Source organism: Myotis nattereri (genome assembly GCF_964212035.1).
Source record: "Myotis nattereri genome assembly, chromosome: 10".
Taxonomy (NCBI): Eukaryota; Metazoa; Chordata; class Mammalia; order Chiroptera; family Vespertilionidae; genus Myotis; species Myotis nattereri.
This window is the reverse complement of record NC_138085.1, coordinates 25,301,296-25,315,722: the sequence shown is the minus strand read 5'-3', so window position 1 is coordinate 25,315,722 and position 14,427 is coordinate 25,301,296.

The window sequence follows — 14,427 nt, the reverse complement described above, 5'->3', positions numbered from 1 at the left end:
TCCTCCCTGTGTCCCAATCAAAAGAGTGACTCTATTCTTAGTGTTTTTCTAAATATTTACTGTCCTCTGCAATTCATTTGCCCTGTGTACTCACTGTCTTTTAGTCACGCCAGTCTTTAAACTTCCAGATACTTTACATAATCTACCAGATGACTCTTATGGTTTATGAACCTTCTGAAGTTATAAGAAAAAATACTTGCTCATACTTGCTAATACACCCAAGTTCCCAATATTTCAGAAGCAATATTCTAAAAGACCACAAGATGGGGGTATTCCTGCATACAAGCAAATTCTCAAAGCAGTGCATTGAGCTCCCAAGTGTCAAGTTCTGCTTTGTTGGTTTCTGTTTGTTTGTTTGTTTTTCTAAGATTTATTTATTGATTAAGTTATTACAAATGTGTTCTTATCCCCACATTACCCTCCCCATCCTTCCCACTCATGCCCTCACCTCCCTGTTGTCTGTGTCCATTGGTTAGGCCTATATGCATGCAAATAAGTCCTTTGGTTGATCTCTCCCTCTTACCCCCACCCTCCCCTACATTCCCTCTGAGGTTGGTGGTCTGATAGATGTTTCTCTGTCTCTGGATCTGTTTTTGTTCATCAGTTTATGTTGTTCATTATGTGTACCACAGTCTCTGGTGGTCTAGTGCTTAGGATTCGGCGCTCTTAAGTTCTGCTGTGACCAATAAGGTAGTCATTACCCACATGAGGCTAATTTACAATGAAGTAAAAGGAGAAATCACACTCCTAAGTGGCACTAACCACCTATCAAGAGCTCAATAGCCATATGTGGCTGCTGGGTACACTGCTGAGCAGTGCAAAATAAAACATTTCTATTCTCACAGATTTTCTAGTGATTTTAAAATTAATTTCCTTTCATTTAAAAAATGGAGAAAGTTTTAGAAAGTGCTGATTCTTCCTATTATTCATAATGCTGAACAAGTGGAAAGAACTTAAATGTCCGGCGATAGAATTTGGGTTCTCTGAATTGTGATTTAAACATATGCTGGAATATTACAAAGCCATTAAAATAGTCTTTTCTTAGAATGTGCAGGAAGGTTTATGGCATAATATTAAGAACAAGAGGAAGCAAAAAGTATGTGTACTTATATTTTCATAAATATATGTATATACACATTTGAATATATAATTCCAAATTTTGCAATTTTATAAGAGATATATATATATATATATGTAAAAGAAACAAAGGAAAAAGATCATACTATTATCTGTTAACTGTGGGATGTGAAATTATGGCGGATTTTATGTTCTTTGAACATGCCTTTATTTTTTATCTTTTTCCAATATCAGGGGAAAAATGAATAAAAGAAGAAACTATAAAAAGAATGTGAAATTTTTTGAACTTTTGCAAAAGCCAAAATAAGTTTCAGAAGATTCAGTAATTCACTTAAAAAAAAAACACAACTAAAGATTTTTTCGATGTATAAAATGTTTTGTATATCCGCTCAAGCCGTCTGCATAATTCTTGTCACCAAGGCAGGTGTCAAGGCAAGTGTCATTCGTAGGATGCTCCCATGTCTACAGAGCAGCGGAGTGGTCTCTGGATTCTCTCTGTAGCTGCACCTGTCTAAACATTGAGCCCAGGGTGACATTCATTCATTTATTCGGAAGCAGATCTGTAAACATTTTCTATGCTCCAATTGTTCTGAATGAGAGTCTCCTCTGTATCCCTATTGCTAGTCCTTAACCGTAAAAATTCTTTTCCCACTGGTTCTTTAGGAAATTGGTTGAAATTCATGAAGACACCAGCATGAGTCTTAGGAACAGAAACTCATACTTTCCATCAGGGAGGACAAGGAAAACCTGGACACAGGAGGCAGCTTGCTCTGGGGGAGCCGACTTGGCTGGATTTGGAGCCCCACCAATTCTGGCCTCCTGTCTTCAGTTCTCTGACTTCAGTTCTCTGCTTTCTAAAATGGGAGGCACATGGGGACCATTTTGGGATTAGAACAATACATGTAAAGTGCCTGAATTATGGAAGAAAACTAGGTTTGTTTAGTTCTTATTATGCTGATGTTTATTTAACAAAAAAATAATCCATTTTTCCCTTTTATCAACCATTTTGAGCACTGTGAGATTTTACACTCTCTGGCCAGGTGTCAGGCTGTGTTTAACATTTGTGTAGCTGGAGGTGACCGAGGCTGCAACTACATCTGAAGTCTCTGCTTTTGTTTTTCCTGCTGCCTTCAGATTACCCTAAGAATTCCTTCTCAGATAGGGTTTGCTTCATGCACTATGATTAGTTGGCATGCACTCATAGTTCAGAGGGCTGGAGAGTGTCACCCCTAGGGGCAATGGTAAGATTTCTGGGAGGAGGTGGGGAAGGCATGGTTTTCTTAACTAAAATGAGAGAAGAGACTGTGAAAGGTGAGATGGAAAAAAAAATAATCACAGATGACTCGTCAGGCAGACCAAATGTGAAAGCAGCACCTAAAAGAAATGTGGAATTTAGAAATTAATTTTCTCAAATACTTTGTATACACTTGCATGCTCTTGAAAAGCATTTACCTGCCCTGAATTCCAATGTTCTCAAATTTTCCATCGGGGAAGGTCTGTATGGATAGGAAGGAGAAGCAAAGCCTTCTGAGCTCTGGTAACTGTGGGAACAAATGAAGAGATTGAGAACAGGGAACTGCAGATGCCTCCTGCCCCCTCCTCTGCAGCCAGGACTCTCAGAGGGGAGAGGGGGACACACAGACACTGGGGTTAGAAGTGGAGGGCTGAGGACTGCTCCCCTGGGATTATCTGGGCAGACTGGGAGCCCCCAGCAGGGATGCTGCATGTCCTCACTCTCTGGGTGAGTAGAACTCCAGAGGGAAACCTGGAGTAGGACCCCAGGCAGGGACCCAGGCTAGCTACTCCCTGAGAGACAACAGGAGATACAAAGACTCCGCCCCTGTTGCCATAGGAACAAAATAGCTCCGCCTCCCATCCCATATAACACCCATGGGAAAGGCACTGGGTTCATTTAAAGACAGGATTCCCTTCCTGAGGCTGAGCTCAGATAGTAAACTGGGCTAAATATTTTCTTTGCTCCTCTCCCCTCTATCCTTCGGTGGGGACTCAAGACAAATTCATTTAGAAACAAGTAAAGAAGCTATATTTCTCCTGCACATTTAACATACTGAATATATTTGCAACTTTGAGCCGTACTTATCTTTATTCATGCGAAACTGTAACTCTATCTGACATTTCTTCTTAAAGGTGTTTCTTCCTCGCTACAATGTGCAAAGGAAATTTCTTATTATGAAAATAGTGCTGTGGTTTTAGCTGTTGTGTTTCTGTGAAATAAGCTGAGCTTCCTTTCACCAGACACTGAGCAAGTGTCTTGTGAAAATAGCATAAAGGCTCTAGTGAGGAGAGAACCCTTCCTAGTACACTGGGGCCTTGACTTACAAGTGTCCCCACTAAGGAGTTTTTTGAGATACCAGCTGTCTCTTGGCTGATTTTTTGCATTGAGTTGACAGAGTAATTTGAGTTAAGGGGCGCCTTAAGGAGATCCTTAACGAGCTTGGTCTCAGAATGAATTAAACTCGTAAGTCAAGGCCCAATTGTATCTAGTGATTAAAGTAAAATCAGAATTTGTATGTATTTCTTAAAAAGAAACCTTCAAAAGTCATTGCTGAATTCCCACTCAGCACTGGGGGCTCTTTGGTCCTAGCACAGGCCTAGGCACCTTCTGAGAGGGAGATCCAGTACTGAAAAGGTCAGTTCTAGAAATGTCTGTAAAACATACATTTGGCAAATGAATGAAGAAAGAAGCAAAGAAACACTGACAAAGAAGATGTTCCACTCTGCCGACTTAAAGTTTGCTTTCTAAAGGAGGTTTGAAGCTTCCTACTGTTTTTTCAGCTTCTTTGGATTTCTAAAAGGCAGGGCCTTTGAACTCTAATGGGAAAAGAGAAGAAAGTGCTGGGCATTCAGAATCATGAGCAGTGGGAATATTGGGGAACCTCAGAGCAGTCACTTCATCTCCCTGAACCAGTTTCAATCTGCAAAATAACTAATATGTGATTTTTTAAAGAATATGTTTATCTATTAAATCCACTAGTGTGACATTGGTCAACAAGAACATACAGGTTTTAGGTGTGGGTTCTATGTGACAGGATCTGTATATTGCACCTTGTGCCCAACTGAGGAAGCAACACCAGGCTGGTGAACAGAAGATGAGGTGTAAAGGTGCATCATGGGTAAACTGGTCACCAGAGGCCAAAGGGCTGGCCTGCGAAGGACCAGGAACAGGAGCCACATCCTGGCGTGAACCTGGTCTGCAGTCAGAGCCCTCTCCTCCCCAAGGCAGGTCATAAAGCAGCTACTGCATTTCTGAACAAGAAATTGAGACATGGGTTTTGACCAAAAAATTAAGATATTTTAAAAATTCATGAATCTATGTGGGATGTCCTAAAGAAGATTAAGATATCATATGTATGTACATGTTAATGAATCAGGTTTATTACAAATATGAAATAAAGGAAATCAAAAAAGAGCTCTTTGCTCAGGAATTCATTCAGCAAGTGTGTGATGTCTACCTGGATCTCGGGGGGGGCCTTCACAGGTCACCTTTCAGGTGCTGAGAGGGCCTGAGAGCCAGACAGGTGAACAAGAACCAAGGCCACACTTTATTTCAGAAGACAGGAAGAGCCATGAAGAAAACAGACTTAGCTTATATGACTAGGGAGCCACAGGGACACAAAGGATTTCTATTGGTGCCCTGACCTATGACCTTAAACGCAGTGGTTCACAGGACAAAGTGTGGGGTCCCAGGTGCTGTGGGTCAGAAACCTGAGGTGGTTCATTGGGTTGCCCTCCTCCCAGGAGGCCTCGGGGGCCTGCTCATGGGGAGGTGGCAGATTCCATTCCTTATGGCACAGTTCCCTTCTGTTCCCTGCCAAAGCCACTCCCAGCTTCCTGGGGCTCCCAAAAATCTTGGCCTTTGATCCCTTCCTCCAGCCTCAAAGCCAGCAACTCAAATGGGGTCCCTCCCTGGCTTCTCTGCCCCTCCTTCCCAGCCAGTTTTCACTTTGAAGAACACCTGGTTACTGAGGGCCAGGACCTCAGGGGGAGACACACCTCCTGTGGTTTCTGTAGAGGACCTGGGGTGTGTTGGTGTCAATAAATGTTTATTCACTGATTTTTAACAACACCACCACCAGAAAACTTGAGAGGTTGGCCCACATGGCTGACCTGGCATGGTGGCTAGGTTACCTCTATGACCTGTCTTACCATTCTGACCTCTGTTAGTATTGTGACCTACTGCCAGGTGATATACCATAGGGCTAGATGGGGGCTCCCGAGCAGAGTGACTCCCCAGCAGGCTTAGGAAAGGGCTCCCCAACATATTTAAACTGAGACATGGCTGTTGAGACAGAGCTGGCCCCATGGAGACCTGGGGAAGCCACCCCAAAAGGAGAGGCAGTGCCCCAGGGCAAGGACAGCCAGGCTGGCTGGGAACAGCAGAGGGGGTGCGGGGGGCAGAGAGGGCCCTAGTGTGGGTTGAAAATGCTGTCACAGCAGGAAGGCTTTTAGGCACGAGAATAGGGGGATCTGATTTATATTTTTTAAAGATCACTCGGTGATTTGACATTTGAAATGATATTTGACATGTGTCCTGAGAGCCCGGGAGGATTTGGGCAGATGAAGACGGTGAGATGTGCTTCAGGTACAGACAGTGGACACGGCCTGGAGGCAGGACAGATGGACACTGGGGACCAGAGCACATGCCTCTCAGAGCCTGTGAGTAATGGGACAGGGCAGGGAACCAGAAGATCCTGCATGGATGGGGCAGGGCAGGGGGAAGGGGTCCTTCCATGGAGAGGACAGGGTAGGGGAGGCAGTAAACCCTCCATGGAGGGGGCAGGGCAGGGAGGACAGGGGACCCTCCATGGAGGGGAGAGGGGTGGGAGGAGAGGGGACCCTCCATGGAGGGGAGCGGGCAGGGAGGAGGAGGGACCCTCCATGGAGGGGACAGGTAGGAAGGAGTGGGGGCCCTCCATGGAGGGGTGGGCAGGGAGGAGAGGGGACTCTCCATGGAGGGTACAGGTCAGGGACAAAAGGGCACCCTCCATGAAGGGTGCAGGGAAGTGGGGACAGGGCACCCTCCTTTGAGGGAACATGCATGGAGGAAAGTTACCCTCCATTGAGGGGACAGGCAGGGAGGAGAGGGGACCCTCCATGGAGGGGAGAAGGCAAGAAGGAGAGCAGACACTCTACGGAGGGGAGAAGGCAGGGAGGAGAGGGGACCCTCCATGGGGGGACAGCCAGGGAGGAGAGTGGACCCTCAATGGAGGAGACAGGCAGTGAGGAGATAGGACCCTCCATGGAGGGGAGAAGGCAGGGAGGAGAGCAGACACTCCATGGAGGGGAGAAGGCAGGGAGGAGAGGGGACCCTCAATGGAGGGGACAGGCAGGGAGGAGTGGGACCCTCCATGGAGGGGTGGGCCGGGAGGAGAAGGGACTCTCCATGGAGGGTACAGGGCAGGGAAAAAAGGGGACCCTCCATGGAGGGTGCAGGGCAATGGTGACAGGGAACCCTCCATGGAAGGGACAGTTATGGAGGAGATGGGACCCTCCATGGAGGAGAAGGGCAGGGAGGAGAGGGGACCCTCCATGGAGGGGAACGGCAGGGAAGAGATGGGATCCTCCATGGAGGGGGCAGGGTAGGGAGCAGATGGGACCCTTCATGGAGGGGAAGGGAAGGGAGGAGAGGCGACCCTCCATGGAGGGGAGAAGGCAGGGAGGAGAGGGGACCCTCCATGGGGGGACAGCCAGGGAGGAGAGCGGACCCTCAATGGAGGGGACAGGCTGGGAGGAGATAGGACCCTCCATGGAGGGGAGAAGGCAGGGACGAGAGCAGACACACCATGGAGGGGAGAAGGCAGGGAGGAGAGGGGACCCTCAATGGAGGGGACAGGCAGGGAGGAATGGGACCCTCCATGGAGGGGTGGGCCGGGAGGAGAAGGGACTCTCCATGGAGGGTACAGGGCAGGGACAAAAGGGGACCCTCCATGGAGGGTGCAGGGCAGTGGTTACAGGGAACCCTCCATGGAAGGGACAGTTATGGAGGAGATGGGACCCTTCATGGAGGGGAAGGGCAGGGAGGAGAGGGGACCCTCCATGGAGCGGAAGGGCAGGAAGGAAGGGGGACCCTTTATGGAGGGGAAGGGCAGGGAAGAGATGGGACCCTCCATAGAGGGGGCAGGGTAGGGAGCAGATGGGACCCTCCATGGAGGGGAAGCGAAGGGAGTAGAGGGGACCCTCCATGGAGGGGCAGGACAGGGAGGAGATTGTACCTTCCATGGAGGGGGTAGGGTAGGGAGCAGAGGGGACCCTCCATGGAGGGGAAGGGCAGGGAGGAGAGTGGACCCTCCATGGAGGGGAAGGGCAGGGAGGAGAGGGGACCCTCCATGGAGGGGAACGGCAGGGAAGAGATGGGATCCTCCATGGAGGGGGCAGGGTAGGGAGCAGATGGGACCCTTCATGGAGGGGAAGGGAAGGGAGGAGAGGGGACCCTCCATGGAGGGGAGAAGGCAGGGAGGAGAGGGGACCCTCCATGGGGGGACAGCCAGGGAGGAGAGCGGACCCTCAATGGAGGGGACAGGCTGGGAGGAGATAGGACCCTCCATGGAGGGGAGAAGGCAGGGACGAGAGCAGACACACCATGGAGGGGAGAAGGCAGGGAGGAGAGGGGACCCTCAATGGAGGGGACAGGCAGGGAGGAATGGGACCCTCCATGGAGGGGTGGGCCGGGAGGAGAAGGGACTCTCCATGGAGGGTACAGGGCAGGGACAAAAGGGGACCCTCCATGGAGGGTGCAGGGCAGTGGTTACAGGGAACCCTCCATGGAAGGGACAGTTATGGAGGAGATGGGACCCTTCATGGAGGGGAAGGGCAGGGAGGAGAGGGGACCCTCCATGGAGCGGAAGGGCAGGAAGGAAGGGGGACCCTTTATGGAGGGGAAGGGCAGGGAAGAGATGGGACCCTCCATAGAGGGGGCAGGGTAGGGAGCAGATGGGACCCTCCATGGAGGGGAAGCGAAGGGAGTAGAGGGGACCCTCCATGGAGGGGCAGGACAGGGAGGAGATTGTACCTTCCATGGAGGGGGTAGGGTAGGGAGCAGAGGGGACCCTCCATGGAGGGGAAGGGCAGGGAGGAGAGTGGACCCTCCATGGAGGGGAAGGGCAGGGAGGAGAGTGGACCCTCCATGGAGGGGGCAGGGTAGGGAGCAGAGGGGACCCTCAGTGGAGGGGAAGGGCAGGGAGGAGAGGCGACCCTCCATGGAGGGAGCAGGGTAGGGAGCAGATGGGACCCCCCATGGAGGGGAAGGGCAGGGAGGAGGTGGGATCCTTCATGGGAGGAAAGGGCAGGGATTAGATGGGACCCTCCAAGGAGGGGGCAGGGTAGGGAGCAGAGGGGACCCTCCATGCATGGGAAGGGCAGGGAGGAGGTGGGAACCCTTCATGGAGGGGACCCTTCATGGAGGTAAGGGCAGGGAGGAGATGGGACCCTTCCTGGAGGGGACAAGACAGGGAGGAGATCGGATCATCCATGGAGGAGATGGGTCATGGAGGAGAAGGTACCCTCCATGGAGGGGGGAGTGTAGGGTTATTGGAACCCTCCATGGAGGGGACAGGTCAGGAGGAGTCAGGACCCTCCACGGAGGCCACAGTTCAGGGAGGAGAAGGATCCCTCAGTGGAGGGTACAGGCCAGGGAGGAGAGGGCAGGGACGGGGACAGAGAACCCTACAGGGATGGGCTAGACAGGGAGGAGAGGGGACCCTCAATAAAGGGGACAGATCAGGGAGGAGAAGGATATTTCCAGGGAGAGGAAGGGCAGGGAAGAGATGGGAACCTCCATGGAGGCGATGGGTCAAGAAGGAGAAGGTATCCTCCATGGAGGGGGGAGTGTAGGGGACAGGGAAGGGAGAAGAGGGGACCCTCAATTTAAGTGGCTCTGCGGGAAGGACAAGGGAACCTCCATGGAGTGGGAAGGGAGAGGAGGAGAGGGGACCCTCCATGGAGGGGGCAGGGCAGTGGGGACGGGAAACAGGGAACCCCAAACAATGGGCTGGGCAGGGAGGAGAGGGGACACTGCATGAAGGAAGGAGGGCAGAGGAAGTGGGGACCCTCCGTGGAGGAGACAGGGCAGTGGGCAAGGAACCCTCCATTGAGGCTACAGGACAGGTGGGGCAGGGGACCCTCCATGGAGGGGTAGGGCAGGGAGGAGAGGGGACACTCCATTGAGGGAAGAAGACTGAGAGGAGAGGTGACCCTCCATGGAGGGGGCTGGGCAGGGAGGACAAGGGACCCTCCATGGAGGGGAGACGACAGGGAGGAGAAGGGACCTTCCATGGAGGGAGAGAATAAAGAGTAGAGGGGACAATGCATGGATGTTTCAGGTAAAGAGGAGAGGAGACTTACCATGGAGGTAACACGGCAGGGAGGAGAGGACCCTCCATGGAAGGCAAGGATAGTGGGAATGGGAACTCTATGTGGAGGGGGAAGTGAAGGGGGTATAGGGAACAGGGAACTCTCCATTGATAGGGCAGGGCAGTGGGGACTTGGAACACGGGACCCTGTATGATTGGCCAGTCAGAGAGTAGAGGGGAATCTTCATGGAGGGGGGAGGGCAGGGAAAGTGGGGATCCTCCATGGAGTTGACTGGGCAGGGAGGAGAGGGGACACTCCAGGGAGAGGGCAGGGCAGTGGGGACAGGGAAACCTCCATGGAGGCTTCAGGACAGGTGAGGCAGGGAACCCTCCATGGATGGGGCATGGCAGGGGTGTAGAGAACCTCACTTTGAGGAGGATGGGCAGGGAGGATAAGGTTTCTTTCATGGAAGGGGCAGGGCAGGGTGACAGAGAACCTCACTTTGAGGGGGCAAGCAGTGGGGAAAGGTAACCCCAGTTTGAGGGAGAAGGGCAGGGAGGAGACAGAATCCTACATAGAGGGACAGGTCATGCAGGAGAGGGAACAGGGAAATCTCCATGGAGGGGAGAGGCTGGGGGCATAGAGAACCCTACTTTGAGACAGCAAGGATTCCAGCACAGGTCCTTAGATAGATGGCAGGGCAGGGGAGAGAGGACATCCTCCCGCGAGGTAGCAGGGCAGGGAGGACAAAGGACCCCACATAGTCTGAGCAGGATAGTGAGGTTAGGGCACCATCCATGGAGGGGCCAGGGAAGGGAGGACAGGGGAGTAGAGATAGGTAACAGGGGAAACACACCCCTCCATGGAGAGTCCCCTGTTCCCCCATGGTGGGGCCCTTGTTCCCCAGCCCTGCCCCTTCACAGCATTCCCTGTCCTCCCTGTCCATTGGTCCCTCCCCTGGTCCCCTGCCCCCACTGCCCTGCCTTCCCATGGAGGGCCTGCTGTCTCCGCTGCTCTGACCACTCTGTGGTTGGTCACCTTATCCCTCTGCCTTCTCCTTCCATGCCAGGGTCTTCTGTTTCCCTGCCCTGACCCCTCACTCACAGGCATCTGAGGGGCATATGCTCTGGCCTCTGCAGTGTTCATCTCTCCTGCCTTTAGGCTGAGTGTCCACTCTCTGTACCTGAAGTACATTCTCACCTTCTTCATCTGTCTAAGTCCTACCTGTGCTCTCAAGACACATCTCAAATATCATTTCAAATGTCAAATCACAAACAGGGGAAGGGGGGTGGGGGTGGGAGGTTAGGAGTGGGAAGTGGGGGATGGGAGTGGGAGTTGGGGGTGGGGAGTTGGGGGGTGGGTATGGTAGGTGGGGGTGGTGGGAGGGGAGTGGGGGCTAGGGCGTGTGGACTGGGGAATGGGGGGTCAAGAATCAGGGGGGTGGTGTGCGGTGTGAGGTGTGGGTTGTGGGGTGTGGGTAGGGGTGTGGGTAAGAGTTTGAGGTAGGGGTGAGCGGTAGTGGTGGGGGATGGGAGCTGGCACGTGGGTGGTATGGGGTCGCAGGAGGGGGCTGTGGGTTGGGGGTGTGGTGAGTCCGGTGGGGGCTGGGTGTGGTTGTCGGGTGGCAGGTGGTGGTGGCCTGTGCGGAGTAGGGGGTAGGGTTGGTGGGTGACAGGTGGGGGAGGGAGAAGAGGGAATAGGGGGGATAAATGGTGATGGAAGGAGACTTGACTTGAAGGCAGTGAACACACAATGCAATCTACTGATGATGCAATATAGAATTGCACACCTGACCTATGCAATTTCATTAATGAATGTCACCCAAATACGGTTGATTAAAAGTAAATGAAAGGTGGGTCTTTTGAGGTTGATTAGGTTATGAGGGTGGAGCCCTCATGAATACGATTAATACCCTGTTCAAAGATATCCCATGCTAGACTTATCAGGAGATGACTTTATATGTTATATAAATGTCTAACCACTATTTTGTACACTTGAAACTAATATTGAATGTCATCCCTAATTGAAACTAAATTAAAGTAGTAAAACAATTTTGAATAAAAATGAAAATGCGAATCAGAGTGATCTTTAAAAAATGTAAATCAGATCATTACACTCTGTGCCTAAAAGCCTTAAGCGCTCCAACAGTGGTCAGCTCTACAGACAGCATCATGCCTGTGAGGGTGTTACACTCCTGGGAGAGGAATGCCCTGTTTTCTTCCTCCAGTAGCTCCCTTCATGGCTCCGGTGATGTGTGGCACTGGTGCAGGGCAGAACTGTGCTTCCTTGAGAGTGAGCTAAGCATCACTTTGGCTGCTTATTTGTAGTGTGGGAGCCAACACAGAAAAAATAAATTTAAGCCTTAAAGGTTCTCACAGCATTTCAACCCACCAAATGGACCTCTATCCTCCCTTCCCTACACTCCAGCCAGCCTGGCTCACCCAGCCTGGAGGAAAGAAGGCAGGGACAGTGCTGCCTGGGAAGCCAGTGAGCATGCATGTGGTCAGAAGTCTGGAGAGAGCTTCAGTTCTCTTAGGACAGAAATGGAGGGATGAATCTGCTGAAATCAGCCACCCATAAGGGGACTCAACTTTTCACTACATGATGACTGGATTACACCTGCATGATCCCACCATGCTCTCCCTCCCCTGTGGCATCCCAGGGGATCCATGGATCATCTACAACAGAAAGCAGCTCTCTGGCCTTTGAAAATCCACAGACCATCTGCAAAGCCCTTAAGCTCACACGGCTGATCTCAGACTACAGATTCCAGACATCTTCAATCCTGGGAAGCAGCCTCTTTTGATTTTTCATTCTCCTCCAACAAACAATGCCAGGTCTGTGTCTTCTGTACACTGCTCAAAGATGTGTGAGGACCCAGCGGGTGGCAGCTGGACGTGGTATACCCTGGGACATTTGCTGAGTGGCCTCAGACCCAACACTGACACTGAGCGTGAACCTGCATCCATCTGGTGAACACCACTCACCTCTACCTGGGGACTCCCTGAGAACCTACCTCATGCAACTTGAGTGCTTCCAGAGATGCTTTCATTAGCGGAGAATAACAGGCACTCGGCACATGGAGGCAGACAGGGAGGCAGAACATGGTGTGCTCTGGGACTTTTGCTGACCTGTCCCCGGGATCAGTGCTAGTAAAAGCCAGCTTTGGTGCCCTGCCAGGGCCTTCCTGAGCTTACTGGGCCTCAGGAGTGCCTGTCACAAATTGTGAATTGCTTTGTAGATGCAAATAGATTGCCCTGGGCCAGTCACATCAAGCATCTGACATTGTTCAGCAACAGAGTCGCTCCCAGGAAGCCTCAGGACCAACAAGCCCAGTGGCCAGCTTCAGAGCACATCAGAGAAGGATACAATTAGCCTCAGAAGTGGCAGATCCAAAGAGAGATCTAGGCAGGCACCAGACCCCGCTGAGATGAATTGCACTCCACGTGGTCAACACCTGTCAGCAGCTTATACACTATACTATAGGCAGGGTACACTGTGGTCGCAGCCAACTAGCCTGAGCATCAACTTAGTACATGCATGGGCCAACAGCCATCAAGAACCAACTGCCACAGGAAGGTTCACATAACACACACGGGACATCCCTGGAGCACTCAACTCAGATGATCAAGAAGAAATCGCCACTGGGTTCCACAGGACTCCTACTACACGAAGCCACACTATCAAGGCCTGGATTTTAATACAAAGAAAGAAACACACAGAGGCAGCCAAAATGCAAAGAAACATGCCCCAAATTTAAGAACAGGGGACACATCCAGAAAAAATGCTAAACAAAGTGAGGCAAGCAATATTCCAGATACCGCATATATATATACATAAAATGGTTGTAAGGATGTTAATTGAAGTTAGGTGAAGAATGGATGAAATCAGTAGGAACTTGAAAACTGATAGTAGATATGAAAAAGTATATTTAAGCCATATAAAAGATCCAGTCAGAAATAAAGAGTAAAATCTTTGAAATGAAGAATACACTAGAGAAAATAAGTAATTTGATTAAGGAGAGAATCAAATGAGTGATTTGGAAGACAAAGTCACAGAAGACAAAACAGCAAAAAGAAAAAAGAACTTTTAAAAATGAGGACTGTTTAGGGGACTTTTGGGACAACATGAAACATTAACAACGTCCACATTATAGGAGTACAAGGAGAAAAGAAAGATTAAGGGACTACACCATATTAAAAGAAACAATGACCGAACAGTTCCCTCACCTGGTGAAGGAAGAGACACACAAGTCCAGGAAGCAGAGAGTCCCAAACAAGATGAACCCAAAAAGGCTTGACACCAGGACACATCATCATGAAAATGACAAAGATTAAAGACAGGACATCTTAAAAGCAACCAAAGAAAGACGGTCAGTTACCTCCAAGGGAGCTCCCATAAGATTGTCAGCTTATTTCTCTACAGAAACATACCAGGCCAGTAGGGATTGGCACAAACTATTCAAAATAATGACAAGCTAGGACCTTCAACCAAGACTACTTTACCCAGCAAGGCTGTCATTTAAAATTGATGGAGAAATAAAGAGCGTCCTAGACAAGAAACAGCAAAACAAGTGTTTTACCACCAAACCATTAGTATAAGAACTATCAAGAAGGAATAAAAGGGAAACAGAGTTAAAAGAATAAAACATATCTACGAATAATCACTTTAAATGTAAGTGGCTTGACTGCTGCAGTTAAAAGACATGGTAGCTGAATTGATAAGAAATTAATAACCATATACATGCAGTCAACAAGAGATCTATCTCAGAATGAAAGATATACAGACAAAAAGCAAGGGGATGGCAAAAGGTATTTCATGCAAAAACAAATGAAAAATAAGCCGGGGAGGTAAACCTATATAGCTGACAAAACAGACTTTAAAACAAAGGCTATATTGAGCAATAAGAATGGACACCACAGAATGATAAAGAGAGCAATCCAACAAGAGGATATAACCCTTGCAAACATGTATTTCCTCAACATAAGAGCAAGTAAATGTGTAAATCAAATCCTGATGTACATAAATGGAGAGTTCAAC